Raw genomic sequence first — 11,377 nt, forward strand, 5'->3', positions numbered from 1 at the left:
TCCCTGTTTTAAATGGGTGATCCCTTACCATGAGGTTTTGCCCTCTGCATTGAGATGCCAACATCAGATTGTCCTGTATAGGTGCCCATTATTAACTCTACAGGCTTTTCACTTCCCCAGCTCATCCCCCAGATTATGTATGTGTGCCGAAAATGCCTCCCTTCTCCCTCTCCAGTCCCATTTCCCCTGCCCCCTCTTCCCCTTAATATCATGTGATGACTGTGGCTAATACCTCTCGGGATTGCCTGAACCACCAGTGCCAGCCTTTGCCCGTCCAGACTCTTGGCTGATGGGCATATGTTCCAATCAGGATAGTCCACACCCCTGCCCCAGGACTGGCCCTAACAGCGGCATAGACTAAGGGCGACATGGTGGCTGAGAGGTTAGCACTGCTACCTCACAGCAACAGGAACCCGGGTTCGATTCCAGCCTCGGGCAACTGTCTGTGTGGAGTTTGCACATTCTCCCAGTGTCTGTGTGGGTTTCCTCTGGATGCTCCGGTTTCCTCCCACAGTCCAAAGATGTGCAGGTTAGGTGGATTGGCAAGGCTAATTTGGCCCATAGCATCCAGGGATGTGCAGGCTAGTTGAGTTATCCATGGGAAATGCAGGGATTGAATGGGGGGTTGGTCTTGGTGTTCTTCAGAGACTCGGTGCAGACCTGCTGGGGCCAAATGGCCTCTATCTGCACTGAAAGGATTCTGTAACTGACCATCACCTACTCCTGGAGGTACAATGACAGGACACCTGACTACAGACTGGTCTGGGAGGCTGCTCATTGACTGTGCTGGGCTTCCTGACTGTGGACTGCATCCCTGAGACTTTCAGACAGCTCTTACTGAGGATACTGTCTGCTTGGTCCAAATACCTATGACCCTGTCCTCCCAGTTCTGGCCATTTCAATAAACCAACATGCTCTAATGCTAACATTTTGGTCCTGGCTCTGGTGTAATCTTCCACATCTCTATTTCTCTTTCACCCCAATTAGCAATCCTTCTGTCTTTTGCCCTGGGTCTATACACCATCTGTTCCTCTCATTCCTGCTCTGCCCTGTCAAAAGTGCAAAAAACATTATTTTCCAATCCCTTTCACTCTGAAGGAGTCATGTCGGACTCTGTTTTTCTCTCCCCACAGCTATTGCCAGAGTCTCCCCAGCATTTTCTGTGTTTAGCCTGGTGGTCTCCATGTCAAGTGGGAATCTGTTTGTTCAGTTGGCTGGACACCTCGTCTCTGATGCAGAGCGATGCCGAGAGTGTGGGATCAATTCCTGCACTTACTGAGGTTGCTGTGAAGGAGTCTCCTTCTCAACCTCACCCCTTGCCTGAGGCATGGTGACCCTCAGGTTAAACCAACAGTAATCATCTCTCTCTTTCTAATGGGGGAACAGCCCTATGTTCTGAAATGACTATGGTGATTTTACTTTTACCATAGTTAGTTTTCCCAATGGCCCTCTCATGCAGTGAGTTTGGTAAGATCACAAGCCGTGGTGAGTTAACATGGTCTTTAAAAAGCAACAATGAACGTTAATTGGGAGGTGCTGCCGTCTGATGAGAATCTCCCCATTTTGTTTTTGAAAAGTGAATAAAACGCAGTGAGATGATCTCCATGTAGAGATGGGCCTCCCTGAACAATTCTATCACACACCTTGTCATAACCCACACTGGTCAGAGTCTGGTAAGAGAATGCCCCGTGTCTCATACATTGTGGAACCAACCACTGATGTATTGTGGTTGGGGTAAGGTGCTGCTACCAATCCTCCTAGCTAATTAGTCATAGCTAATTCCAATCTACTCAAACCCCTTGGCATCATGGTAGCCCACAAACCTTAAACAGTGACTAATGAACCTAAAGGATCCATTAGATTACGACTAGCGAAACTAACGTCATTTACCAAATACCATGCAAGAACTGTAAAAAACACTACATCAGACAAGCAAGCAGGAAACTTGTCACCAGGATACATGAACACCAACTGGCCACCCAAAGACATGACCCACTATCACTGGTTTCTATATATACAGACAAAGATGTTCACCACATTGATTGGAACAACACACACATCCTAGGACAGGTGAAACAAAGACACACATGAGAATTCTTAGAGGCATGGCATTCTAACCAGAACTCCATCAATAAAGTTAAAAATCACACAACACCAAGTTATAGATTTATTTGGAAGCACTAGCTTTCAGAGTGCTGCTCCTTTATCAGCAGCGCTTTGATAGCTAGTGCTTCCAATTAAACTGTTGGACTATAACCTGGTGTTGTGCGATTTTTAACTTTGTATACCCCAGTTCAACACCGACATCTCCGAATCATATCCATCAATCAACACATCAATTTAAATCCCATCTAGCTTCCCTTGATAACAGAACTGGAAGTGACATCACCCACCTTAAGAAACCAAGACCTATAAATAGAGAGATGGGACATTGCACCAGCACTTCACCAGAGACTCTCAATGATGATGTTACCTAGTCATGGTGGCAAAACGTCTGAAAACAAACTTTCCAGCTCAGCGAGCTAACTTACATACTTATCATCAACCTGAGCTACAAATCTTCTCAAAAATCGCTAATTAGTCATTGTATCTCTATAGTGTGGAGGCAGGCTATTCAGCCCTTCAAGTCCACACTGACTCTCTGAAGAGCATCCCACCCAGATTCCCTCCTTTATCCCTGCAACCCCCATGGTTAATCCACCTAGCCTATACATCCCTGGAGACCATGGGGCAATTTAGCATGGTCAATCCACCTTGTCTGCACATTTTTGGACTGTGGGAGGAAAGGAGCGCCCAGAGGAAACCCACGCAGACACAGGGAGAATATGCAAACTCCACACAGACTGTTACCCGAGGCTGGAATTGAACCTGGCTCCCTGGTGCTGTGAGGGAGCAGTGCTAACCACTGAAGCACTGTGCCACTAGTCATGATAGAGGATGAACCATTACTGCATTTTAACAAGAGCCACTTGTCTTACACAAGAGAAATGGTGTTTATTCCATTATAGCAATATGGATGAGTTACATGGACCATGATTTGGAGGTGCCAATGTTGGCTTGGGGTTGTCAAAGTTAAAAATCACACAACACCAGATTATAGTCCAACAGGTTTAATTGGAAGCACTAGCTTTCGGAGATGAATAAGCAGTGGCTCAAAAGCTAGTGCTTCCAAATAAACTTGTTGGACTATAATCTGGTGTTGTGTGATTTTTAATTTTACATGGACCAGTTAATTACAAAGACTGTCAGGAGCCAGAAATAACACATTTGTCTCCATCAGAACTGCATACTGTAGCTGGGAATCACATAGGTAACATTTTTAGGTGGTGCAAGAATCATGTATACACAAAGAGAGAGCTGATGGATATCATAAACGATATAAGTGTGTACAAACATAACAGCAGAAGAGTTAAACAGACACTTTGCATCAATGGAAGATACTTCAAATCTCCCATTAATACCAAAGAATACAGGACAAAAATTAATACCCACCTTCACTGAAGGAGCAGTATTAGATAAATTAATGGGAGTCAGAGGTCTCAGCCCTGATAGCTTGCATCTGAGCATCCTATAAGATGGAGTTACCAAGATAGTGGATGGATTGGTTGTAATTTTCCAAAATCTTTGTATTCTGGAGAAATACCTGAGGGTTGGAAAATTGACAATGTGACACGCCTCTTCAAAAAGGGAGGGAGGGAAAATCGGGTAACTACAGACTGATTAGCCCAACACCTATTGTTGTAAAAGTATTGTAATCAATTACTAAAGACGTGGAACATTTGGAAAACCATTGTTGAATCAAACAGACTACAATGTGACTCATTTCTCAAAGAGAAATGGCATCTGAGTAACTCATTCGAGTTTTAGGAGGAAGTCTCAACCAGAGTGAATAGAGGGGAACCAGATGATGTGTTGTACTTAGAATTCCAGAAGGTGTTCAACAAGGTATCTCACAAAGGTTTAAGTCATAGGTGAAAGCCTACAATGTTGGAGGTAGTATATTGACATGGATAAAGAATTGGATGATGGTCAGGAACAGCAAATTGGGATAAAGAGTTCTTTTGGATAAGCCATTAACCCCGAGACCCCATCTACTAGATATAAAAGATTTCAAGACATTATCTTGAAGAAGACTAGCAGAGTTATCCCCTGGTCAATATTTGTCACTCAATCAACAAGCAAAAAACAGCTTATCTGATCTTTATCACGCTGCTGCTTGTAAGAGTTTGCAGTGTGTGAATTGTTTACTGTATTTCTTGCATTGCAACATTGTGAGTACTCTTCAAAACTACTTGATTGGTTGTGAAGCACTCTGGGAAATATGTTGCATAAATGCATGTTTTTTTTTAAATAGATTACTCACACAGTTTCATGGTACAGATTTCCAACATGTAATGTCATTTAATGTACTGATACTGATACTGACCCAGCTACGAGATCCCGTTGTACCAGATAATGCAATAAACTGCAGCATCATTTGACCTATTTGCAGCCACTATCTGTCTGCTGTGATGTTCAGTCAGCAATAAAAAGGAAAATGACTGACAATAAATAAACTTACTCCATCATAACACATCAAATTTAGCAGGGACTGGAGCACATCCAAACAATAACTGCTATCTCGTTTGAATTCTGGTCGTTCCTATCACATTTCTGTTTTATACAGTATTTATTGATACGCATAGTTCAAGCTTATATTCTTTCAATATAATTTCAATAAAACCATGTCAAAATTTTTCTGTTACTTTGCTTTTAACTCAACATCTACAAGGAAGGAGAATATTTCATCAATTGCAACTCACTATTTATCAAGAAATATCCAAACTTTAGTAATGTTTAGCTTTGTTCAAATTACAGGATTTCATTCAGAGGAGTGATGAAATGTGAGGCTTGGATATCACCTACTGGGGCAGCAAAAAGGTCCCCACTTCTATTGTCCCAGACCATAAGACCATAAAACGTACGAGCAGATTCCGGCCATTCGGCCCATCGAATCTGCTCCACCATTAAACCCATTCTCCTGCCTTCTCTCCGTAATTCTTGATCTTATTACTTATCAAGAACCTACTTATCTCTGTCTTAAGTACACTCAGTGACTAGATCTCCACAGCCCTCTGCAGCAATGAGTTCCATAGATTCACCCCTCTCTGGCTGAAGAAATCCCTCCTCATCTCAGTTCTTAAGGACCTTCTCTTTGCTCTGAGGCGATGCCATTAGGCCCAAGTCTCTCCTACTAGTTGAAACATCTTCTCCACATCCACTCTGTCCAGGGCCTCTCTGTATTCTGAAAGTTTCAATCAGATCCTCCTCATCTGTCTAAAACCATCGAGTACAGACCCAGAGTCCACAACCACTCCTCACATGACAAGCTTTTCATCCCCAGGATCATTCTTGTAAATCTCCTCTGGACCCCCTCCAATGCTGGCACATGTTTTTTTTAGATACAGAACCCAAAATTGTGAACAAAATTCCAAACACAGTCTGATCAGAGCCTTAGACAAAAGTGAGGACTGCAGATGCTGGGAACCAGAGTCTAGATTAGAGTGACGCTGGAAAAGCACAGCAGGTCAGGCAGCATCCGAGGAGCAGGAAAATCGATATTTCAGGCAAAAGTCCTTCAGCAGCTCTATTCCTGACGAAGGGCTTTTGCCCGAAACGTCGATTTTCCTGCTCCTCAGATGCTGCCTGACCTGACCAGAGCCTTATACAGCCTCAGCAATCCATCTCTACTCTTATATTCTAGCCCTCTTAACATGAATGTTAACATTGTATCTGCCTTCCTAATTTGCAATTGAACTTGCATGTTAACCTGAAAAGAATCCTGAACTAGGAGTCCCAAGTCCTGTTGTGCTTCAGTTTTCCGAAACCTTTCTCTGTTTAGAAAATAGATTATTCCTCAATTCTTCCGATCAAAGTACATTAACTCCCATATTATAATCCATCTGCCACTCTCCTTGCTTGTATAAGTTCTTCAGCAGCCTCCCTGCTTCCTCAACACTACTTGTTCATCCGCCTAAGTTGCGTCATCTGCAAACCTAGCAGCAATGCCTTCAGTTTGTTCATACAGATTGTTAATGTATATGTGAATTGTTGTGGTGTCAACACTGACTCCTGCAGGACTCCACTAGTCACCGGCTGCCATCCTGACAAGACCCCTCTATCCCCACTCTCTGTTTCTGCCAGTCAGCCAATTCTCTACCCATGCCAGTCCCTTGCACTTAACATCATGGGCTCTTATCTTATTTAGCAGCCTCCTGTGTGGCACCTTGTCATAGAACTTTTGGAATTCCAAACAGATCATGTCCATTGGCTCTTCTTTATCTAACTTGCTCGTTACCTCCTCAAAGGATTCTAGCGGATTTGTCAGGCATGACTTCCTCTTTATGAAGCCGTGCTGACTCAGCCCTATTTTACCATGCACTTCCAAATAATCTCATCATTAATACTGAACTCTAACGTCTTGGCAGTGACTGAGGTTAGGTTAACTGGCCCACAGCTTCCTGTCTTCTGCTTCTCTCCCTCCTTAAACAAGGGGGTTACATTAAGCATTTTCGAGTTCTCTGGGACCCTCCCTGATGCCAGTGATTCCTGAAAGATCATCACCGATGCCTCTCCAATTTCCTCAGCTATCTCCTTCAGAATTCTGGGGTGTATAGTCCATTTGGTCTGGGTGATTGAACTACCTTCAGACCTTTCAGCTTTCCCAGCACCTTCTCCTTATTGATGGTCACTACACCCACCTCTACCCCTTGACTCTCCTGAAGTTCTGGTATGTTGTTCATATCTTCCACTGTGCAAACGGATGCAAAGAATCTATTCAGTTTCACCACCATTTCTTTGCTTCCCATTGCTATTTTGCAGACATTTCCTCAGCATCTTTTTGCAGGGCAAGGTCACCAGTTCAGAGGCTCTGGGGTGTGTTAATATTATCAGCAAACACTCGTTGTCAAAAGAACATAAGAATTTAAGAATTAGGAGCTGGATGAGACAATTCAGTTCCTTCAGCACGCTCTGCCATTCGAAACAATTTTGTTGATTTTGTTACTCTCTCTCTCTCCTCCTTAGCACTTTTTCTGCGGCTGCGACACTGTATTCTGCTCTCTGTTCCGCTGCCCTGATGCACTTTGTATGGCACAATCTGTCTGTACAGCACACAAAACAACACTTTTCACTGTATCTTGGTACGTGACAATAATAAATCAAATCAAAATGATCATGGCTGATCTCATCTCGGCCTTACCTCTGCTTTCCTGTTCACGCTCTGTAACTCTTCAACCTGTTACTATTTAAAATCCTGACATCCTCCTTCTTAAATGTATTCAATGTCCCAGCATACACTGCACTGTGGGATAGTGAATACCACAGATTCACGACACTGCAAGGGATGTGATTCCTCCTCATCTCAGTTTTAAATCAGCTACCTTTTATCCTAAAACTGCGATCTCTCATTCTAGATTGGCCCACATGAGGAAACATCCTCTCTACGCCTACTTTGTTGAACTTATACACATTATATGGGTGGCACGGTAGCTCAATGATTAGCACTGCTGCCTCACAACACCAGGTTCGATACCAGCCTCAGGGGACTCTCTGTGAAGTTTGTACATTCTCCCCGTGTCTTGCATGGGTTTCGTCCCACAGCCCAAAGATGTGCAGGTCAAGTGAATTGGCCATGCTAAATTGCCCATTGTGTTAGGTGCATTAGTCAGAGGGAAATGGGTCTGGATGGGTTACTCTTCGGAGGGTCGGTGTGGACTTGTTGGGCCGAAGGGCCTGTTTCCACACTGTAGGGAATCGAATTATATACCTCAGTTAGATCTCTTTAAACTCCGGGTATGTGTGTTAATTTCAGATGTAAATGCCAATCTCCAGTGGCTCCACCATGTTCATTGGATGGATGCACTGTCACATAGAATCTTGTGTGAGACAGCCTCCCTGGTAATAGTTAGACATGACTGAATTGAAGATTCACATGCACGTTACCAAAGTGGAGATAATTTGGGACTGGAATTTGGAGGCCCTTACAAGATTTAGACACAATAATGAGTCCATTGCTCATTGAAGGGATAATTGAAACAATAGACTCAGCGAAGACTACCATCCCCAATACAGGCAGCTGGTTATATCACATTGTTGACTTCCTTTAGGCATCAGCTGTCGCTGACTATGTGTAAATTGCCATCTATGCCTTTAGCAGACCATCCTGTCACGTAACAAAGGACTGCACTTCCAAAGGAAACCATTGTGTGTGAAGTGCTTTATAATGTCCTGGAGTCATGAAACGCACTCTACAAGCACAAGTTCTTAATTCCATTAATGTGCAGGTTATTTGCACCTCCTGCCTGAAAATAATGCACATCAATGTGTGCAGGTCAAGCAGTGTTCACAATGCTTCTGTTCTGAGACAATCAAATGTGACACAGCTCACTGAAGGAGAAAGACAGATGGATGTATGGCTGCTTGGGGATATAGGCCAGGCAATGGAGTCATGACTGATTCAAACAGGAAGGTGCACACGTGTGAATCATATGATTTGAAGTTCTTGTTGCAGATATCAAAGCGATCAATACAGTGTTGCAGATGTCCCAGTGACGATGGATTTTAGACTGACCCGTCCTGTATGACCAGAGCCAGAGGTGTCAGGCTGGGGCTGGATAAGCTACGCAGCTGACAGTGTGCAGGAGCCATCAGCAGGTTATCGGTGCACACTGCAATTGTCCACATCATTGATTGGCCATGGTTTGTGTGTTCAGTAGACTGTGCATTTTAATTTGACGAAAGGTTGCTCACATTCAGTTCATCCTCACTTAAAGAAGAATTATTCCTTTTCTACAACATCAAGAAATGCCAGGTGACAAAATATGTCAGTACTAAAAATGGAAAGTGTTGGTGATCTGTCAGTGAACCAGACAGCTCCTGTGGAGAGTGAAAGAGAGTTAATGTGTTCAGCACTTTTTTCCCTCTCTACAGATGCTGCCATACCCTGCTGTGTTTCTCCAGCACTTTCTGTTTTTATTTCAGATTTTCAGCTTCTGCAGTTCTTTACATTTATTTTAATGTTTTTAGCTTGATAATCTCTCAGAGAGATCAATCATTATTTTGGTAATCGAATTAGTGCCATGAAATAGGAGGTATTTGAGGCTGAGTCTGCAATGTGACCAGGCTGTGCTTTACAATTTGCCATCTGCTTTATATTGTGACATACTGTGCCCTCTGCAATGTTGTCCCAAACCAGGGATTCAGATTTAGATTTAGATTTATTGTCAGATGTGATTAAAAAATACAGTGAAAAGTGTTTTTTTAGCTTGTTATATGCAAAATGTTGCCATGCAGTGGTACCATCTTGAAACACTGAATACAATATAAGACTTTACAACATTTGAGTTCATCTTTCACTCTTCGCCTTGTTCCTCTTCCAGTTGCTGCTGGACATTGGCTGGAGTCTATGAAATGAGCTCCTGGGACTCGGTAATGGCTCTGGGGTCTTGGTTACCAGCCTCCGCTGCTAGCACAATGTTGGGGCTGACCTGCCTGGAAATGGGAAGGCTGACATTTACCTGTGAAGTTAGCATGGATATATCCAGAGCAATGCCAGGTGTACCCTATTGCTTTCTGAGGTGATATTTCACACTGGCGTAAAATTGCATTTCTGAACACAAGCTGGAGTAGACCCTTTGTTGCCTTAGCCTGCTGTGCCATTCAGTAAGATATCCTGATCCTCTCACACTCTCTCAATATTCCACAATTACCTCCATACTCAAGGATCTGTCAGTCTCTGACCCTGAATGCACTTGAGGACACTAAGCCTTCTAGTAAAGTTCAAAGATGTTTTCCTTATTTCAGGGAGACAAAAACACCTAATACCAGACTCTCCAGTCAGAGTCTTAGAGTCAGATTCCTACAGCGCAGAGACCAGCCCTTTGGCCCAAACTGGTCCATGCTGACCAAAATGTCCATCCACACTAACCCTGCGCTTGGCCCAAAAACTTCTAATCCTTTCTTATCCATGTATTTGTCCAAATGCCTTTTAAGTTTTGATAATGTACTCATCTCAATCACTTCCACTGGCAGCTGATTTCATATGTGTACCACCCTCTGTGTAAAAAAGTTACCCCTCAGGTTCCCTTTTATTCTTTCCCCTCTAACCTTAAGTTGATGTGCTCTAGTTCTTGACTCCCCAACTCTGGGAAAAAACGACATTCACCCGATTTATGCCTCTCATGATCTTATACACCTCTGTTGTGGTTCTGTTCACCGAGCTGGAAGTTTTTGTTGCAAACGTTTCGTCCCCTGGCTAGGCGACATCATCAGTGCTTGGGAGCCTCCTGCGAAGCGCTTTTTCGATGTTTCCTCTGGTTTTTATCGTGGTCTGTCCCTGCCGCTTCCGGTTGTCTTCCAGACAACCGGAAGCGGCAGGGACAGGCCACTATAAACACCGGAGGAAACATCAAAGAAGCGCTTCGCAGGAGGCTCCCAAGCACTGATGATGTCGCCTAGCCAGGGGACGAACGTTTGCAACAAAAACTTCCAGCTCGGCGAACAGAACCACAACAACAAGCACCCGAGCTACAAATCTTCGCATAAACTTTGAACACTTATACACCTCTATAATGATCCCCCCTTGGTCTCTGAAGCTCTAAAGCAAAATGTCCTAGTTTGTCCAATGTCTCCCTGTAACCCAAACCATTGAGTCCAGGCAACATCCTTGTAAATTTCTTCTGCACTCTTTGCAGTTTAGTAACATCCTTCCTGCAGCAAAGTGACCAAAACTGACCAATACTCCAAGTGTGGACTCACCGACACCCTGTACAATTGCAAAATAGCTTCCCAACTTCTATACTCAATGCCCTGACAGGTGAAGGCCAGTGTGCCAAAAGCCTTCTTCACTGCCCTGTCTACCTGTGACTCCACTTTCAGAAAACTGTGAACCTGAATTCCAAGGTTCCTCTGTTCCGCTACACTCCTTAAGGCCCTACCATTCACCATAAAACTCCTACCTTGATTTAGTTTTCCAAAATGCAAGATCTCACGTTTATCTATATTAAATTCCATTTGCCATTTCTCGGCCCACTTCCCCAGCTGATCAAGGTCCTGATGCAATTTCTGCTAGCCTTCCTTACAGTTCACGATACCATCTATCTCAGTGTCATCAGCAAACTTACTTATCATGCCTTGTACATTCTCATCTAAATCATTGATATAGATAATAAACAGTAATGGGGCCAGCAGCAACCCCTGAGACACTTCACTAGTCACAGGCCTCCAGTCCAACAAGCATCCTTCCACTATTACCCTCTGCTTCCTACCTTCAAGCCAATTTGTATCCAATTTGCCAGTTCACTCTGGATTCTATGCGATTTAACCTTCCAGCACAGCC

The sequence above is a fragment of the Chiloscyllium plagiosum genome, unplaced genomic scaffold, assembly GCF_037043375.1.
Source record: "Chiloscyllium plagiosum isolate Xiang-an unplaced genomic scaffold, Cpla_swu_hap1 HiC_scaffold_37, whole genome shotgun sequence".
In the NCBI taxonomy this organism is placed as follows: domain Eukaryota; kingdom Metazoa; phylum Chordata; class Chondrichthyes; order Orectolobiformes; family Hemiscylliidae; genus Chiloscyllium; species Chiloscyllium plagiosum.